At 40.6% G+C, this 17,511-nt stretch overlaps 1 protein-coding gene across 2 annotated transcripts in view; it reads right to left on the reverse strand.

Moving 5' to 3' along the window:
* The window catches only part of LOC117569492 (uncharacterized), a 30,069-nt gene extending 22,937 nt beyond the window's left edge, over positions 1 to 7,132 (reverse strand). The window contains exons 1-2 of one of the 2 annotated variants that reach the window (XM_052005117.1): positions 6,993 to 7,132; positions 6,150 to 6,342 (exon numbers count right to left, since the gene is read on the reverse strand). The gene's annotated coding sequence lies outside the window, so the exon portion shown is untranslated. Of the gene's footprint in view, positions 1 to 6,149 lie in introns of both variants that reach the window. The other variant, XM_034250673.2, reaches the window with a different exon arrangement.
* Between the last annotated feature and the right edge of the window lie 10,379 nt (positions 7,133 to 17,511).

Here is a 17,511-nt window from a genome sequence, read left to right on the forward strand (position 1 = left end):
GCGGGCGGCTCTCTGACTTTCGAATAGAACTTTCTTTGGGTTGCCAGTCTAGCAATCGAATATATGCATTAATTATAAATTATAAGCGTACTTGCTGCATATTAACTAGCAACGATAACTTGCCGCGTTTTATGAATGAAAGTCAACGACAACGACAACGTCAACGACGTCATTAACAATGAGCACGAGTATTTTCAGTTGTTTTACGTGGGGGACGGAAAATCAATAAAGAATTTTGATGATGACAAACCGTCAGATATGTATGTAGAATCGTAGTCATAGCCCAGACAGCGTTTGCATATTAATTATCAGCCATGTAAATTTACTTAAATGGGTGTGAAGTGGGCTGCCTGCATGAAAATTCTAATGCTGCATTGACAAACAACGTTGTCGTTGCCGTTGTTGTTGTTGTTTATGATGACTTTGACTGCTTGCAACGTGTCGGTCATTGGCTGCGACTGCAACAGCGACGTCGCTCACATTATGATGGCCACTTTTTCACTTAACATTTGCCGGCTGCTGCTGTCGAGAGTTGAGAGTCGACAGCCGACTGCCAACTACCGACTGCCAACTGCAAATAGTTTTCAGTTCGTTTACCTAACGTTGTCATTGTTTAAGCAGAGTTCAACTGCACTGCGAATGCGTCACGAGATTTACTATTTTAGCTGTAAACACACAGCACGTGTGTTTCCCCCTCTCTCTCTTTTTCTCCCTCTCTGTGTGAGTGTTTGGCAATGTTTGGCTAGTTGGAAGCGTCGCAGCAGCTGTTGTAGCTCATTTGTTTACACTCGTTGAGATGTGGGCACCTTCATGTGAAGACTAGTTAACAACACAACGATGTGTGGGCGTTGTTTGTTGCATTGAAATCCATCACATTTGGCAGTTGACAACCACGCAATGTTGCAACAGGTTTAAGGTACAAAAGCCTAAACAAAAATTTCGCAAAATCATTTGCCAAAAGTAGCCGAGCCCAACGATGTTAAGGTCAGATCAGGTTAGAAAGTAATTCCATTATTTTTCGTGTTTTTTTTTGCCTTAGGGCTCATTATGTAACCAGAACCGACATGAAAGTCGCGCTAATGAAGCGCTTCTTTAACGTGCCACAAAACATTTGATACTTTCGTCGACTTCAACTTCTTCTTTTGCGCTTGTGACAAGCTTGAAGAAGAATTTGTGTTTTGCTCTGGCAAGAATTTGATTGATTGGCTATGGCCAGAAATAAACAAACCTCTTTCAGTGTTTTTTTTTTTTGTGTTGGCTATGCCGCAAAAGAAAATATCCCAAAACGAAATTGTTTTCACAGTCTGCTCGAAATTCACGCTGAGGTCAAGCCGAGCGAGAGAAGAAGTTCAAGCCATTGAGATGAGCGTGGCCATTGATTTGTTGCCAAATTAAATTAAGCAGTCATTGACTTTTAAGCCATGGCGCAAAAGGGGAGCGAAGAGGGAGATCTATGTGGGTACACATACGTATAATGGAAAATATATTCATAATACATATTTATCGGTTTAATGCGTATTGTTTAGAGGTACTCGACTTTTGGCTCTGACTCTGACTCTCGACTCCAACCCTGTTATAGCTGTGGCTATGGCTAATCAAATGCTTTAATTTGCATAACAACGCCGTGAAAGTGCTCCGCATTGGCATGGTTCAGTTACTTGGCCACATCTATTGTTGGGGTTAAGGTTTTCATTATGCAAATCGTATACAGACGGAGATATATATATCCAAGTATATGTTTTGCAAATAGATATATCGCGTGTGCAAATAGGAAGCTAATAGTGCAAAATTCAAAAGGCGGCGGCCAAAACAATGTCTTGCGGAACTTGAAACTTGCCGCTTGCTGCTTGTCTTTATTTTTGTTAAAAGAGTTTTGGTGTGTGTTTGTTTTGTTTTTTTTGGCTATTTAACACCTGAGCGCGCCAAGCGTAGAAAGCATCATTATCGCCATCAGTAAGCGACACCAACAACCGAATCGAACAAACATATTAAGAGCGTATATATATAATACTATACACACATATATCATTAAACAACAAACATAAATATGCATAAGTATATGCATATTGCATTTCGCAAGAGCACTCACATTTCCCATCTTCACAGACCCAACAGACAACACACAACACGCACATCTCTGACTATGTTTGGCGCTCATCGTTCCATCATTCACGCAATTATTGAACGAGTTTCTGTTAAATCATAAGGTTTAACAATACACTCGCGCATATGTATTTTAAAGTCATGTAACTGTCAGCGTTTTGACTTTGCGCAACACAACACAAAAAAGCGACAAACACAAATAAACTAGAGACAAGAAATCCGAGAGCTAACCAAAAAGTTAACATTTCAATTTTTAAATTTGACTTCGCTGTAAATTTGATTGATATTGGTTTTCAGTTTTCTGTTTTCAATGTTTTTCTTCTCAAAAATGTAAATTTACAAATTACTTGACACGCTTCCAAATGCAAATGTGGACACCAAAAATCGTCTCAAATCGAATGACTTAAGTGACGAACTCGCAGCATAACAGCAAATGACATTCGTACACACTTAATTTCTACCTAATTCTCTGCTACACTAATCGACTAATCCAAGTTAATATTTTTTTGAGCAGTTGAGCCATTCATTAGTTAAGTATTTCGGTTGCATCATCAACGAATGCTTTTTAGGCCGATTGCCGAACGCTCTCACAATTAATCAATATGATAGATGAAAAGTATTGCACCGGGAGAAGGGGCTCTAACTGGTTGGTTGGTTGGTTGCTGAGTTGCTTTTGATTGCAGCTGCATTTACATTCAACTGAAACTGAAGTTAGACTGTCGAAGACATCATGTTGCAGGTGATATCAAACTGGTTCAGGGCTGTCTAACGTTGGCAGCAGCAGCAAACAAGTTGACACTTTCATTATGCCTCGAATAGTGTTCCGCATTTTTGGCGCGTATTTTAGATTCGTTACGTTTTACCCATAGCACCGACAACAACAACAACAAACTTGCACTGTCCAAAAGAGACGAGTGCAACTTTTGGCTGGCCAAAAACCCAAACAACAACTATTAGTTTTGCGGAGTGAAAAGCAAAGCAAAAACCAAAGCGAACAACACAGAAATTACTTGCAAAAAAACAGCAACAACAACACGAGTTGGCGGCTGCTTTCGTTTTCAGTTTGAATCTCAGTTTACAGTTTACAGTTTCAAGTTAACAGTTTTCAGTTTCCATTTGGTCTGCACGCTTCAACTGGCTAGAGAGCCTGTCTGCTCTGTGGCATCCATGTCGGTGTCTCGTAGAGATGTGGCGTGCAGCCAACCCATTGCAATGTAAACCATAGCAATTTAAGCAAACCTACAATACACACTCACTCGCACACACACACACATGTGAGCGTCGAAGTACACTAAATTTTCCACGAGCGAGTGATTTTGAAAATGAAACGAATTTTCTTTCTTTCTTTCTTTTTTTTAGCATCTTTCTCTCTCTTTCTTCGTCTGTCTGAGCATCATTAGTTTTGGCTAAATAAATGAAGTAAAACTGAATGAAAGCAGTGGCTATTTAAGACTTTGAATTGAAGTTTAGGTTGGCGATTTCTGGTGCTTATCACACGCCTGCAATCAAGAGACCAGCTAGCTAGCCAGCAGCTGCTTTTCACTTTTCAAATGCGACGACGGCCCTCGAAAGCCACGAAAGTTGCTTTTATTTATTACACATTGCTGATGCTGCTGCTGAATGCTGCTGTTGATGTTGATGAAGAGCGGAAATGTGAAGTAACACGACAGAGAGATCATAATATTGTCTGTGTTTTGTTTAACAAGCGTTTTGTCTACCAGATTGAATCGAGCAACAGCAGCAGCAGCTACAAATACCTTTTTTTTGTGGCCTACGCGTGCACTTAAAATGCAATTTATATTCGAGAAAACAATGCCAAATGAATGAAATAATGTTTTAATAAAGACACCGACCAACGCCAGAGGCTGTTTAGGGTTGGGTCTATGACTGTTGTTGTGTTGTGCTGTGCGATAAGACATTAAAGGCCATCAGCTAATACCGACACTATCGGGCTAATCGTTAACAACAATAATAACAACAGCGAACACGAGCGTAATGTAAGCATCAACAATTTAATTAACTTTTAATATCTTGCGTGCTGACGTTCAAGTGGCTAAATGAATGCGCCTCATTTCCGAGATATCATTGAACTTTTAGCCACACAATACGCATTCTTTTTGACTGCTATGAGGAGAAATTAGCATGTTCCAGGCATATGATTAACCCATTTCCTAATTTCACTAATGAACAAACGCCATAAATTGTACTTTGGGAACCCACACACACATACACATACATATATAGATATAGCTACATGTATAACAAATCAATGGAATGGATAACAAATTGGCAGCTCATAAAAATGCGCAACGCATTTGTAAACAGCAACGAAAGAAATGCCAGAAGAAGAAAACAAAAGAGCGACACCGTTCTGTGTAGACATTGGAAAGACATTTCAATTGACAAGAAATCTGAATATATTTTTGTTGTCGATACAAAATATTAATAGATAGCAGAGATCTTTAACTGTGGAGTGTGGAGTGAAGGGAATTTCTGTAGTCATGCCTTTTTGGCACAGTTCAAGTTGGGATTCAATGAAATATATATGTCGATTGTCTTTGCTTTGGCGTATTGCGCATACGCCGCGTTGTCGTCATTGTTTTGTTGTTGCTGCAGTTGTTGTTGCTGTTGTTGTTGTTGTTGTTCTGTCATTGCGTTTGTAACTTTGCCACGACCTTTTTTTTGTGTCTGTGCGCACGAAAACTCATTTGTTCATGCATAAGTTGCTGTGTTGTTTTTGTAGTTTTTCTTTTGTTGCTTCTGAGAAAATGAAGTCAACTATTGCTGTTGCTGTTGCTGTACGCTTGTGACTGACATTTCCCATTAAATTGCCACGTTATTGTCTAAAGTCGTAGTGTGTGCATTTGAGGTTCTTGCAATAGCACAAGTCGAAGGAGGGAGGCGCTGAGCAAGACCAACTGAACTTTGCATATTTGGTTACTGCATTTTCAACACGTCTCGCTGAGGGTCTGCCTTCATGTCTGTTCGTCTGGTTGTCTGCAGCTTCGTCTTCTTCTGCCTGAACACTTTAAGGTCTTTTACGCGATTGTTTACATTTATGGCTGCATAATTGGGTGCCTCAGCCTCAGCCCCTGCCCCTATCCCTATCCCTGCTGCCGATGCTGCGGCTGCGTCTGTAACTGTTGCCAGTTGTTGCTGCATTTAAATTTTTGCACACTAATTGACTCCCACCAAGAACTGAGAGAGAGAAAGAGAGAGACGTGAGGCAGCCAAGCCAAACTGCAACTCACGGCGACTTCCTTCCACGACAATTGTCGCAACACCTACTGCATTATATTTTTTTGTTTCGATTTGCTTTTTTTTGTTTTGAGGCACGTCTTTTAGTTTATTAACTGCATTTGTTTCGGAGGCGTGATGACGACTCATCAGTCAGTTTTGTCAGCATTGCCAACAGTTGTTTTGCTTTTCGTTTTGGTTGTGTTTCAGGGCCATAATACAACTGTGCCTAACTAGAGCGATGCCTAAGTCACAATTTGACATTGTATCGTTAATTCTGCACTAATAGTTTTAATTAGTCCTAAAAACATTTCCAGTTTGGTATGTTAAGCTTCATAAATATACATAAAATAGACACAAATCGGCCGTTTTTAACATATATATTCAGTCTGATCTTTTTCGACAACAACAACGATCAACAACAACAAAAACAATGATGACAACCTTGAGCTGAGCTCGTCGTCTCCGGCTTGTATCGTATCGTCGTCGTCGTACACTTGCTGCCATCATATTATTTTGTATTTAAATGAAAATGAAAACGAAACCAAAGCTTGACTTGGAAATAAATGTAGCAAAACAACAACAAAACAGGAAGTGCACAACAATACGCACACTCAGAGACAGAGACAGCGACTGCTGTGGGGCGTGTGAATATGAATGCATTTGGTATTTGGCTAAATGTTACGCATACGCCACGTTTTACAGGGCGAGGGCTGACTGTTGCTGTTGGTGGTGGTGCTGCTGCTGCTGCAGCTGTGTTGCATGAAGCTACACGTTATTGTTGCATGCGTGTCTGACATGCTACTCACCTTTTGCTCAATTACTTTTGTTGCAGTTGCCGCTGCTGCTGCTGCTGTTGTTGTTGTTGCTGCTGCAATGTCGAAATTGTTGCAAAATTGCAGATATTTTCCCAATGATTACGTAGCAGACGCCTGTTGCTGCTACCGTAGCTGCTGTTGTTGTTGTTGCTGCTGCTGCTATGCTTTTTATGCACTTTTAATGCTGTAACAATGATTTTCTATAATTATTATTTATGTACTTTTTATATTATTTTTCTTATTGATTTTCAATTCAATTTCTTTTTTGCCAAGACGCGTGCGCTTTTCACTTTACCACTTTGGTTTTCGTTTTTTTTTTGTTGTTGTCGTGACAATTTATGCGTGTTTGCAGTTTGTTGTTGCATTAATTTCACTTTGGCTGTGTTTTTGTTATCTTATTTGCAAACGTGTTTCTAATAATTTTTCAAATATTCCGTTTCAAAATTTGGCCACAGAATTTGCTGGCAACCAATTAATTTTCGTTGTAGTTTTTAATGCAAAGTGTCTGTCGCACAAATTTTGTGAATTTCATTAATTAATTATAACCGAAAAAAGAATGTATGTTGATGTTTTGGTTTATTTTTTTTTGTGATCGTTAACCAACTTTTTACTTATTATTTGTTTTGGTTTTCGCTTGCTATTTCAATATTATTTTGGACGCACTTCAAATTGCATAACGACTGCGCGCACAAAAAAATGATGAAGACGATGACGATGATAATAATAATAATGATGAGGAGGTTGTTTTTTCTTTCTTTCTTTGATATTTGTTTGTTTTGCTTTTAGCCACTGCTCGACAGCACCAGGGCACCATGGGCTCCACAGCTTACTCACAACTTTTGCTCTGCTTTGCTTCAACTGTGTGCTATGTGGTGTATGTGTGTGTGTGTTTTCACTGTGCCGCACCGACAGCAACAAAAGCAACTGGCAACAAACGCACTCGACGACTTTCGCGACTCGACTGACGACGGCCGTTGACGGCCAAGACGGTCTTGGGTCTCGCTTTGGATCTGGCTTCAGCTGGCTTGTTGTTGGCCTTACCGTAAGTTCGGTTACGTTGGCCGTTGCTCGATTCGTTGTTCGCTGTTCGTTGTTCGGGTTTTTTTCGTGTGTTCGTGCACGAAAAAAAACTTTTGCTCATGGCTTTAACTTGGTTTAATAGCATTTAGCGTGTCGAAGCTTGCAGAGTGCCAAGCTGAAAGCGAAGCTTTTGCACCGAGCCAAGCTTAACTAAGCAACTCTTTTGCATTTGCCCAATAAACAGCTGAGCTTAAGGTATTCTCTTTGGTCACTCTCTTAACTCTTATGGCTGTGTGACAAGCAGAAAAATCAGGAAAAAAAACTGCAATAAATTCTTGGACAGGTCAAAAGGCTGTTAACCAAAAAGCAATAATTCTTGGCAAACGCGCCGCTAATTTGCATATTTCGATCATCAATCTCGCCGAGAGAAGAGAGATACAACTCGCATAGTGTTTGTGTCTACAGCTTTCTACTACGTGATAATTACATCATCAGAGCGAGGCAAAGCCATCATCATCATCGCGATGATCGTCAACTTCATCGGCATTTCTTTTTTACAAATTAAGTTGGTTTTTTCGGACTGTGTACGTTTATTTATCATTTCATTTCTTTTTTGTGTGTATTACTTGAAAGCTTTTGCCGACAACAACGTCGCCAATAACCAGAAACAGATGAAGCCTGACTTACACACATACAAGTGCATTCATACGGGCATGTGGATAACGGTAAATTGTATATTGATGCGCTGCGTTATTCTAATGACATTGCGAAGGTCAAAGTGTCGTTAATTCGCGTAAAATGTCAGCAAGCTTTTAATTAAGCGCGCTCTTACATTACGCCCACAACTAAAAAACAAAAGACTTAGGCGACAAACGCGACACCTGACAAAGTCATAAATCAGAGCACACGGCTCGGCGATTTGCCAACGATTTATGTGACGGCAATTAAACGTGCAGAACAATTACGCTATTGTCGACCAAAATAAATAAATAAAATGGCTTATTAAAAAACTGCAACAAGTGCAGCGCATTTGCATAAAAAATGCAAAGAACTGTAACAGTCTTTGGCTTCGACCTGAGCTGTGTCTCTCATGAACCTGTTCGACTGCAAAGAAAAAATAATTACAAAATCAAAGTAAATATATGCTGGCAGCGCGTCAATTAAAAATGCCAGGCCAAAAGCCAACAACTAACTAACAACTTGCCATTGCTGATCATAGTTGTTGCCGCCTCTGTTGTCGTTGTTGCTGTGGCTGCAAATGCAGTGCAACATTTCATGAGATTAATGGATTTTTGAAGCCTGCAGCTATGAAAAGGGTATAATAAGCTGAGTTGTGCAGATTTTTTACGAGCAGAGCAAATTATTCCATCGGCCGCTTGCTTTTTTTATTGAAGAAGAAATAGTAAAAAAAACTGTAACAAAAAATATATATAGGTAATTCTTTGACGGAATTTGTCACGTGCGACACTATTTACAGTAAACAAATTTTTAGAAATAAGAAAAGGTTATATATATTTATGCTTTTGCTCTGGATAGCAGTATATTTATAGCGTAGATTGCTTTAAGAAATGTTTTCTTATGATGAAAATTAAAAAATTCGTTCTTTTTTCCTTGTAAACGAATTCTTGCAATTACCCACATTTTGTTATGCAACTACTGAGTATCTGAAAGTCTACCCAATGCATTTTTTAATTCTAACTGGTTAACATTTTATAAAGCTGGCTGCACCCACCCAGCGCACTGGCCACAGCCACATGGGGCAAGCGTGCAAAAGATATCCAATTGAAACTGCAAATAAAATGAAGTTCTAGGCAGGCATGATTGACGCAGCAGCAGCAGCAACAGCAGCATCAGCAACAATGCTGGGAATGTCTAGAAATTGTAGCCAGTTAAATTATAATAATAATAAATTCATGTGTTGCTGTGGTTGCTGTGAGTCCGCCAAGTTCGTTGCCTAAGTCTTTTGTTTGTGTTGTGCTGTGTTGTGTGTTTGTCTGCCTTTGTTTGGTCTATCAATAATAAACATGTGCACACATTTTTCACACACATTTAATTTGTTTAAATAAATATCAAACATACACACACATAGCAAGTAAATGACTTCATTTTTGGCCCAGTATTACCTAATCCCACATCGAGTAATAACAGACAGAGTCCGAAATGTAGCTTCATTTCCCAGCTAATGACACTGTTTGTACGCTATCTACTAAGTGTGTTTGTGTTTTGACACCAGCGCACAAAGCGAAGCACAAACCACTTTATAATCATTTAGTTGGGTGCTAATTATGCCAGACAACAACAACAACAAATAGCAGCTGTCCAGTCGCTAGGCAGAAGTTTTATGCGCACTTTTTGTTTAGTTTAATGGTCGCTATTATCAAATTATGAACTAAGCGCACTCATGATGGCATCATAAACGCTACGACTGTGAGTGGGCGTGGAGCATGTCCAGCATACACAATGGTCAAAAACATTTGGCGAAATGCCTCGACTTAACTGGAAATTATGATGAGTTTAACATGCAGGGCATGGCACATACACAAAATGTAGCCATCATCAAGTTGTAGTTTCTTCATTTTGCACTTGTTATACTTTGGCAGCACAATCGTCGTCCATATTCACTGCGGTTGGGCGTTAACTGTGAAATCCAAAAACGTTAAGCTTACACACACGTTTGGCATTCACAACAATATGCAGTCGCATGGTATGCGGCATTATATAATTCGACTTCGAGGCCCGAAATCGATTGGACGCGTTAATGAAATCGAAAAGTGAAAGATTTTTTTGCGACGCCATCCATCCAAGTGAAAGACTAAGCCCAACATGGCCCAAAGCGGCAATCTAATTAGATATAAACGCTATAGAGAAACACATAATTGTTTTTATTGAAAGCCAATTAAAGTCAAGTTCAAATGGCGCACCTCGTGTCGTGGCACAACAAAAGTAGTGTGTACCAACAAAACAAAAAAAATAAAAAATCAGCCTCGTGTATCTGTAATTAAAATTGGGCGAGCGTTGAAAATTTGCCAACAAAATAGAGAAAAGAGGGAGCGCAAAACAAATCCAATGTGTAAAAAAACCTGAGCAACGCTTGCGGTCAACTAAAAACTTAAAGCTCCGACCGAAAAACAATGCTTAACATATTAATAATTATTTAGATGCCAGACAAAACAAGGCTTGAATTATGCGTAATTTTGTATGCAATAATCTAATAAAACTATTTACGCTATGCAACACATAAGTACCTGCAATTTGGAGGTTGGTTTGTTAGCTGTCAACGACTGTCATTAAACTCAAGCTGAGCCTTGGCTTTACTTATCTTTACTTAATGTTTGCACTTTGTCAAAACAAGAAAAAAGACGCATAGGGGAAAAAACAACACACAAAGACCCAAAAAATTAAAAAAAAAATGTATATATATACAAAGTTCAAGTCCACAGAAGGTGTTGGTAACATTGACCCGCTACGGTTATCGTCGGTTATCCGTCGAAGCTAGAGTTAGCTGCAACTCATTCATAAAGCAACGGATATTGGCTTTACTCGTATGTACATACATCAATGTCAATTCACACTCATAAATAGCTAAAGACATACGAGCAGATTTCTTATTAATTTTTTGGCAAATTATTCTTGTGATGGCAACAACAAAAGACTTGAGACACAAACGCGCACTTCCCTTCCAGCAATCAGCTTCAGTTTCAGCTTCAGCGATTGGCAAATACAATTACAAAACGGAAACACTTCAAATGATTTGAGTTCTGCAAAAGTTCAACAATGGGTTTAAGACTATATATGCATGATATATGACTCGGCTATATGTGTGTATGCGACGCGTATTCATTGGTTTATAAGCCGCTAATAACTCAAGTGCGTTCTTGTGGGCCATAAGCCATAGCTAAAGCCAAAAGAAAACGGAAAAAAAAAATCTGAAGCCAACAGGTAATCAATGTCGCTCGATCAGCGCCACTTTGGTTGCCTTTTGTTTGAGGGCAGGTTGTGAACTTGACGCCAATATGTCACACACTCGAAAAGCACTCGAACCGATTGGCGTTAATGGCAACACACGTACTTTGTCACGTCTGCACAGAAAAGATATGAATGAGTATTTTTTCGTAAAGGGGAATATGAAGCGAGAGCAGGCGACAACGAGATACAAAACTCTGGCTGTTTAGCTTAATTAAATCATTTACTGAAATGATTGTGCGCTATTTTGGCATTTGATGTCATTGGCTCAATGCGAAGGCTAACATCAATAGACCCCAAGCACAGCACAGCTCTGAGCTTTTGGGCCTGGCTAAGAGCATAACCAAGACCAATACCAACAAACATCAGCACTGCCATCAACACTAGCATCAACAGCAGCTCAACTATTGCGCAATGGCCAATAAAAAACCCTTTTGCTTGAATGTATTATGTAGGTCAGTTCGGTCGAGTCGTCGGGGGCTAATGTGGTTAAGCGTGGAGCACGCCTCTTGCAGCTGATTTATGCATGTTTTTGTGGCATGCCACAACAGGAAACCCCAGAAACAAGTTTCGCCAGCTGCACCAAAGACGCAAAAAATAAAGAGGAAAAGAAAAAACGTCAACGACAAAAAGGGCGAGGCAATAACAACTGCCACACAGCAGTCGCATTCGACGCACTTTCGCTGCCGACGACACGACCTTTGACAACAACTTGTGGCAGCATCTCTTGCCACTTGCCAGTGCCACACCATTGGCTTAACTAGCAGCCTAAGTAGCATTCCGTGTAACTGCGCTGGCAGAATTCTTTACCATGACGATGCCAAAACTATTTGACCAAGTTTGTCGCTTGAGTCTTTCGTTTTCCTGGCTACTGTTTTGCTTTATTTTAAATTTTTCTGTCTGTGTTTTTGTTTTTTTTTTTTTTTTGGTTACCAAAAATGTACTCCGACTCCAAATGTTGCTATCTGATCTACGCTTTGTCGCGTGCATGTTTTTTTCGTCAAATTTTTTCTGTATGTGTTTTGTTCGCTGTTGTTCCTGTGGCTGCTGCTGCTGCCGCTGTTGATGTTGCTTTTGCTTTTGGGGCAATGCGTCGTGGAATGATATCATGTAATTTGAAACAATGTGGCCGAACAATTCATTATAAGCCGCCAACTGGTTGCTGACAGCTGCGCTTGTTAAGTGATATTCAATAGATATACTATATATACAATATATATGTATATATATAAATACTCGCATATCTATGCGGATTTTGTGGTACGCGCGTGCGCTGCCAGCGCCATTTGAGCAGAGCAGTTCATTGTTTGTCTGTGGTGTGTGTTTTTGGCCAGACAGGATTTTGTGACTTATGGAGTTTGTTTAAATGGCTTTGTAGACTGCCGCAGTCGTTGCCTTTCACCTGTGCTGCACTTTTTCTGTACCGCTGTTGCACTAATTGCACAATTTTTTCTTGTTGGAACCGTTGTCAAGTGCTCAACATTTTTTCCTTCATGGGGTGGGCGTTTTGAATGCTGTTTCTTTTCTGAACTAATTTCAAACGGGCAGACAAATAAAATAATAGCCAAAAATGAGTTGGCTTTTTGTTTGTCGCTGTCGCTTGCTGTTGCAAGTGAAAGGCCTGCGGTCATTATACAATCAACAATATACAAACCAAAGTAAACCAAAAACTGGGCAAAAAGTCGAGCAGCCCAGCAACCAAGTGACCCATGTGCCCAGAGTGCAATTAAAAACAACGACGGCGCCGGCTACAACAAATTGTTATAGAAAATTATCGTTGAACAATGCGCGACCGCCCGCGCCACAAAAAGAGCACAGCAATAGCAACAATAATAATAAAAACAATTCAAGCAGCTGCGAAGTTGAATTCAGTTGCAACCATATGGTTGGTACAAAAGGCAGGCATTCGCTGCTGCGCTGCTGCTCCTAAGCCCATATCCATTGACTCTGCACCTCGTTTGCTCAATCACCGCAGCGGCAGCCGCAGCAGCAGCAAAATGTAAGCCAATTAATTTGCCTTATATTTGTTATTGTTATATATATTAGATATATATTTTATACTTGCCAATTTGGCAGGCCATAATTGACCAAAATATGGGCCTTTAATTACACATTGTGTGGCTGCAATTGAATGCCAATCGTTTGCCGCTCTAAATACATTAGAAGACTGAATGACTGACTGACTGAGTGGCAAACCCCAAAATCTAACAGATCGACAGCTCAACAGGTGGGCCTCATGGCTGTGGCCCTTTGAAACTAATTACAAACGAGGGGAGGCAATAACAGAGATTTATGTGTGTAACTGTGGGGCTGCAACAACAACAGCCCAAAAAATTCAAATCAAAACTCGAGCAAAGCGCTGTGAAATTTCATTTTACTCAAGGTTAACACACGTGGAAAACTATGAATACGAATGTGAATACAAGTAGTGACTGAGTCTAAGCATCTGTTTCAGAATATGGGTTGGGCTTTTGACTGCCGTGTGGATAGCTAGATGGACGTAGTTAACGTTAACCAGCAACAGCAATAACAGCAGCAGCAACCAAACACTCAGACAAAGAGACAGTTGAAGTTGGTTGGGTGCTGATTGTCCAGGTATAGAGCTGGTTGCTGCTGCTGTGGTGCAACCTCTAGATTTGAGCTCTCGCAGCAGTTGTGGTTAATTTGCTTGTCATTGCCCAGTTGAGTGGCGGCTCGACAAACTCTGACTTGGCGAGGCGACGCGACGCGACGCGATGTGATGTTGGTCTACTATTTGAATACAAATTTAATTTGAAATTGAAACGGCTGCCGCTGCCGCTGCCGCGTTGCCACTAGCTAGTAAGTTTGTGCCTAAGCAGGCATTTTGGGCAGCTGTTTTGCCACTTGGACGTGCCGTAAATTAGCAGCACACAAAATGCACAGTATGCACTCAGTTAATTGGAAAGTGAACTGAACTGTATGCTTGCTCCACAAGCATGGGAAACTGGCAAGCTGGCGACCTTAGGCAGGCCTATTTAGGGGCACATTACTTAAGGCCTCACTTTTGTCGGGCCTCATATTCATAAGTCTTTTCCGGCCCAGCTATTCAGTTATTCGCAAAATGCGCGCCTCAATCAATTTATATCAAATTTAACCCGCATTCGCCTTTGAACCACAGTTCAGCAGCCAACCCCCCGAAAAAGTTAAACAATTTTGTTTAATCAAGTTTAATTTTTTCTGTGTTGTTGTCTCGGCATTGTCTTGGCATGCGGCACGAACGGTTATGGGCTATAAGTGAGCGGCTCGCTTGCTACTCAGCCAGGAATACGAATACTACTCACTTACTCGCTTACATACAGGCCAAACCTATGGCGAGTATTCACGCGACGACTATGAGCAATAAACAGATATGGACGCGGATCGCCTTCTTTAGTAATTTCAGCTCACTTTGCGCAATTCTTGTCTTGTCGAACCAGCACAGCACAGAGTGCTCAAGTCCAGTTTCAGTTTCAGTTACAATTTTTTTTTTTGTAGTCTGTAGTTTAGTATTTACAGTTCCAGTTTTCCAGCCTGTGCAAATGTTGTCCAGTTTAGTTGCTTTACTTTTGCTTTCGCTTCTAGTGCAAAATGTTGATTTCTTGCTGATTTGCACTACGGTTACGAATAGAGTACTTTTCATTTTTTTTATTTTTGCTCGTTGCGGTTAAACATAGTTGCTTGGTGGTTTTGCTGACTGCTGACTGCTGGTTGATGGTTGGCGGTTAGCAGTGTGCGCACTTGTTACTGCTCCAATTTGCCACGCTTGATTTAAGCAGTGATTAGAGGCGGCAACACAGTCGTCTACTCGTCGCCGTCGTCGACGTCATCCTAAACAGACGTCTAATTTATGTGAGATTGCGTAATCTCTGGCGATTTTATTTCTCTCAATTTATTTTTGCGTTCAGTTTTTCATGTGAAAATGCCACAAATGCGTTGGCCATAATACAACAAAATACAACACAAATAAAATGAAGCATTTTTTTTCGAACTACGCGTGGACATTAGTGGCAGCTCCACCGGCTGCTGTGACTAATTTATGCGCCAAGGTTTAATTTTTGGGCAGTCGTCGCGGCATATCAAATGTTGACTTTCAGGCCCAGTCGGGTAATCTGGCTTTAAATGGGCATTGATGTGTTCATTCGGTGAGCTTGATGGATGCGTGTGAGAGAGCTCCACAAGTTGAATTGTTTGCTCAAATTTTTTGCAGCTCGTCAAGTTCGTTGCCTAAGTCTTTCGTTTAATATATGCAACAAATTAGAGTCTTGTCACTAGTTAAACAAATTAACAAATTAGAGCGACTTGCAGCACACTTTGCCATTTGTTTGTCAATGCACACGCAGTGCCACTGAAGGTGGCACTCCCTCCACATCCGTTTCCCCCGCTAGCAGCAGCACCTCCGAGTGGCGAACATTAATGAAGACGAATTGGGGCAAGTGAAAAAATTTATTTGCTTGGTATTTTTGGCCAGATTCATTTAACTAGTGACTGCTTTTATGCATGTTATTTGAAATTAATCAAGTTGATACTTTGATACTTTTATTGATAATTAATTCAGATAAGCGGGCAAAGCGACTTAAACTACACAACAACAACATTAACATTAACAGCAACAGCAGTCGCAGTCGCAACAACAAGTTTAATGAAGAACTTGCCGCCAACGTTGCTGCGCCGCTGTGGCTCTAAAGTTGAAACCAGTTTGTTGGCCAAGTGAATGCGGGTGTCACTTAACTCATAAATCTTGTGCGACCACAGACCAAATGGCCTTGAAGCCTCGCACATGCTCCAGCCCATGTCAGAGCAGAGTTGAGTCGAGCAGAGCAGAGCAAAAGCAGTGCGAACTCTGAGTGTCAGAAGCAGAGGCAGAGGCAGAGGCTTGGGCTTCTTTACAGATGCCGCTCTCGTGTTGTCCTGCTGACAAAAGCGTTTCACTGGAATTTCGCCGTGCTTCATTTCACATCAAAAAGCCTCAAGTTGTGTTTTGTGCTCTCGCTGTGATTAATTACGGACTAATGTCAAATTTTGTTTTCAGCCTTAAAGTCCAACGACCATCGCCCCATAATTTGCTGCATTCCGCCCCATTCATCAGCTGCGATTGCGAAAGGATTCGATTCGAGTCTGATTGTTGCGTGGGCTCTGTGACTAATCAGCTGGGATTTGTGCAATCGACGTCTGCGTCTGCCACTATCAATGTCTGTCAATTAAACTGGCCAGCCAGCACAACACATGTCTCACATGTCACAACAGCTTGCCACTGCCGATTGCTGACCAGGGCACCAACAAGAGCTCCCCATGTTCCGCTGTCAGTCGTCTGTCGACGCAACTGTCACTCCAAAACGCGAGCTTAGAAAAACTGAAATTAAGACAGCAAGTGTGTTATCAGAGCGTTATTTAAATTATGCCTCCACAACTACTCGATCCATCGACATGTCGTGTCCGCAGGGCGAGCAGCACGAACACACAGCCAATGCAAACAGCAATCGATGGTTGGTTGGCTAATGGAAGTTCAAGGCATAGCATATGGTCATTTTAAGTGTATAATTAAGTCGCATGCCGCAATTTGCAATTAAACGCCTGGTCGCTGAGCTGTTTCTGTTTCTGTTGCTGTTTAGACATTTAATTAACATGCGCAGCTAAGCAACTTTTAGCAACAGTTCCAGCTAAAACTCACTCGCTACAAAAATTCCCCCCCGGTTAGAGCTTGCATTGCAAAATTGTGCAAAAATAATAATAATAAAATTAATATCAAATCGATAATGTTAAAAGTGTTCATGGGCCGAAGTCGAAACGAAGTCGACCATAAACTGGTAAAACAAGCTCGCTCCAAAGCGGCGTGGTCAACGGGAACTAAAGCTTCGCCGACTGCCCAAAGCTTCAGCAAAAAAAGAGTCTGCCACTTGCACACTGCAATTGCAGTTGAAAAGTGAGAGTGGTTCGGTCGGTTGCCAGTTTTGAGCCAAGCGCTCTCTCTCTCTCTGTCTCTCGCTCTCGCAGAGAGCTTTTCCAGCTTTTGTGCTCTTTGATGCGCTCTTAAGTTTCGTTCGCTGCATTCGATTTTACCATCGTGTTTGCTTAATTTTTAATTGTTTGCATTCAAAATTAACAGTTGGCCGCGCCTGCTTGTAAAGTTGTCTTTGTATTTATCATTGCATAGTTTTAGGCGGCGAAATATTTTGAAGCTCATGTAAAGTAGCATAAATAATAATTTTTGATTGCTTAGTAAATGGATTTCTGCAAAATTGCAATGCAAAATAAAGACATAATAGTATAATTTTCAAAATTTGATTATTATTATTTTCTTGAGAATATCGAATTTGCCAAAATTTTATAATTAGTTCTAAAAACAAGTTTTCGGAATGTTTTAATATCATAA

This window comes from Drosophila albomicans, chromosome 3 (genome assembly GCF_009650485.2).
Source record: "Drosophila albomicans strain 15112-1751.03 chromosome 3, ASM965048v2, whole genome shotgun sequence".
Classification (NCBI taxonomy): domain Eukaryota; kingdom Metazoa; phylum Arthropoda; class Insecta; order Diptera; family Drosophilidae; genus Drosophila; species Drosophila albomicans.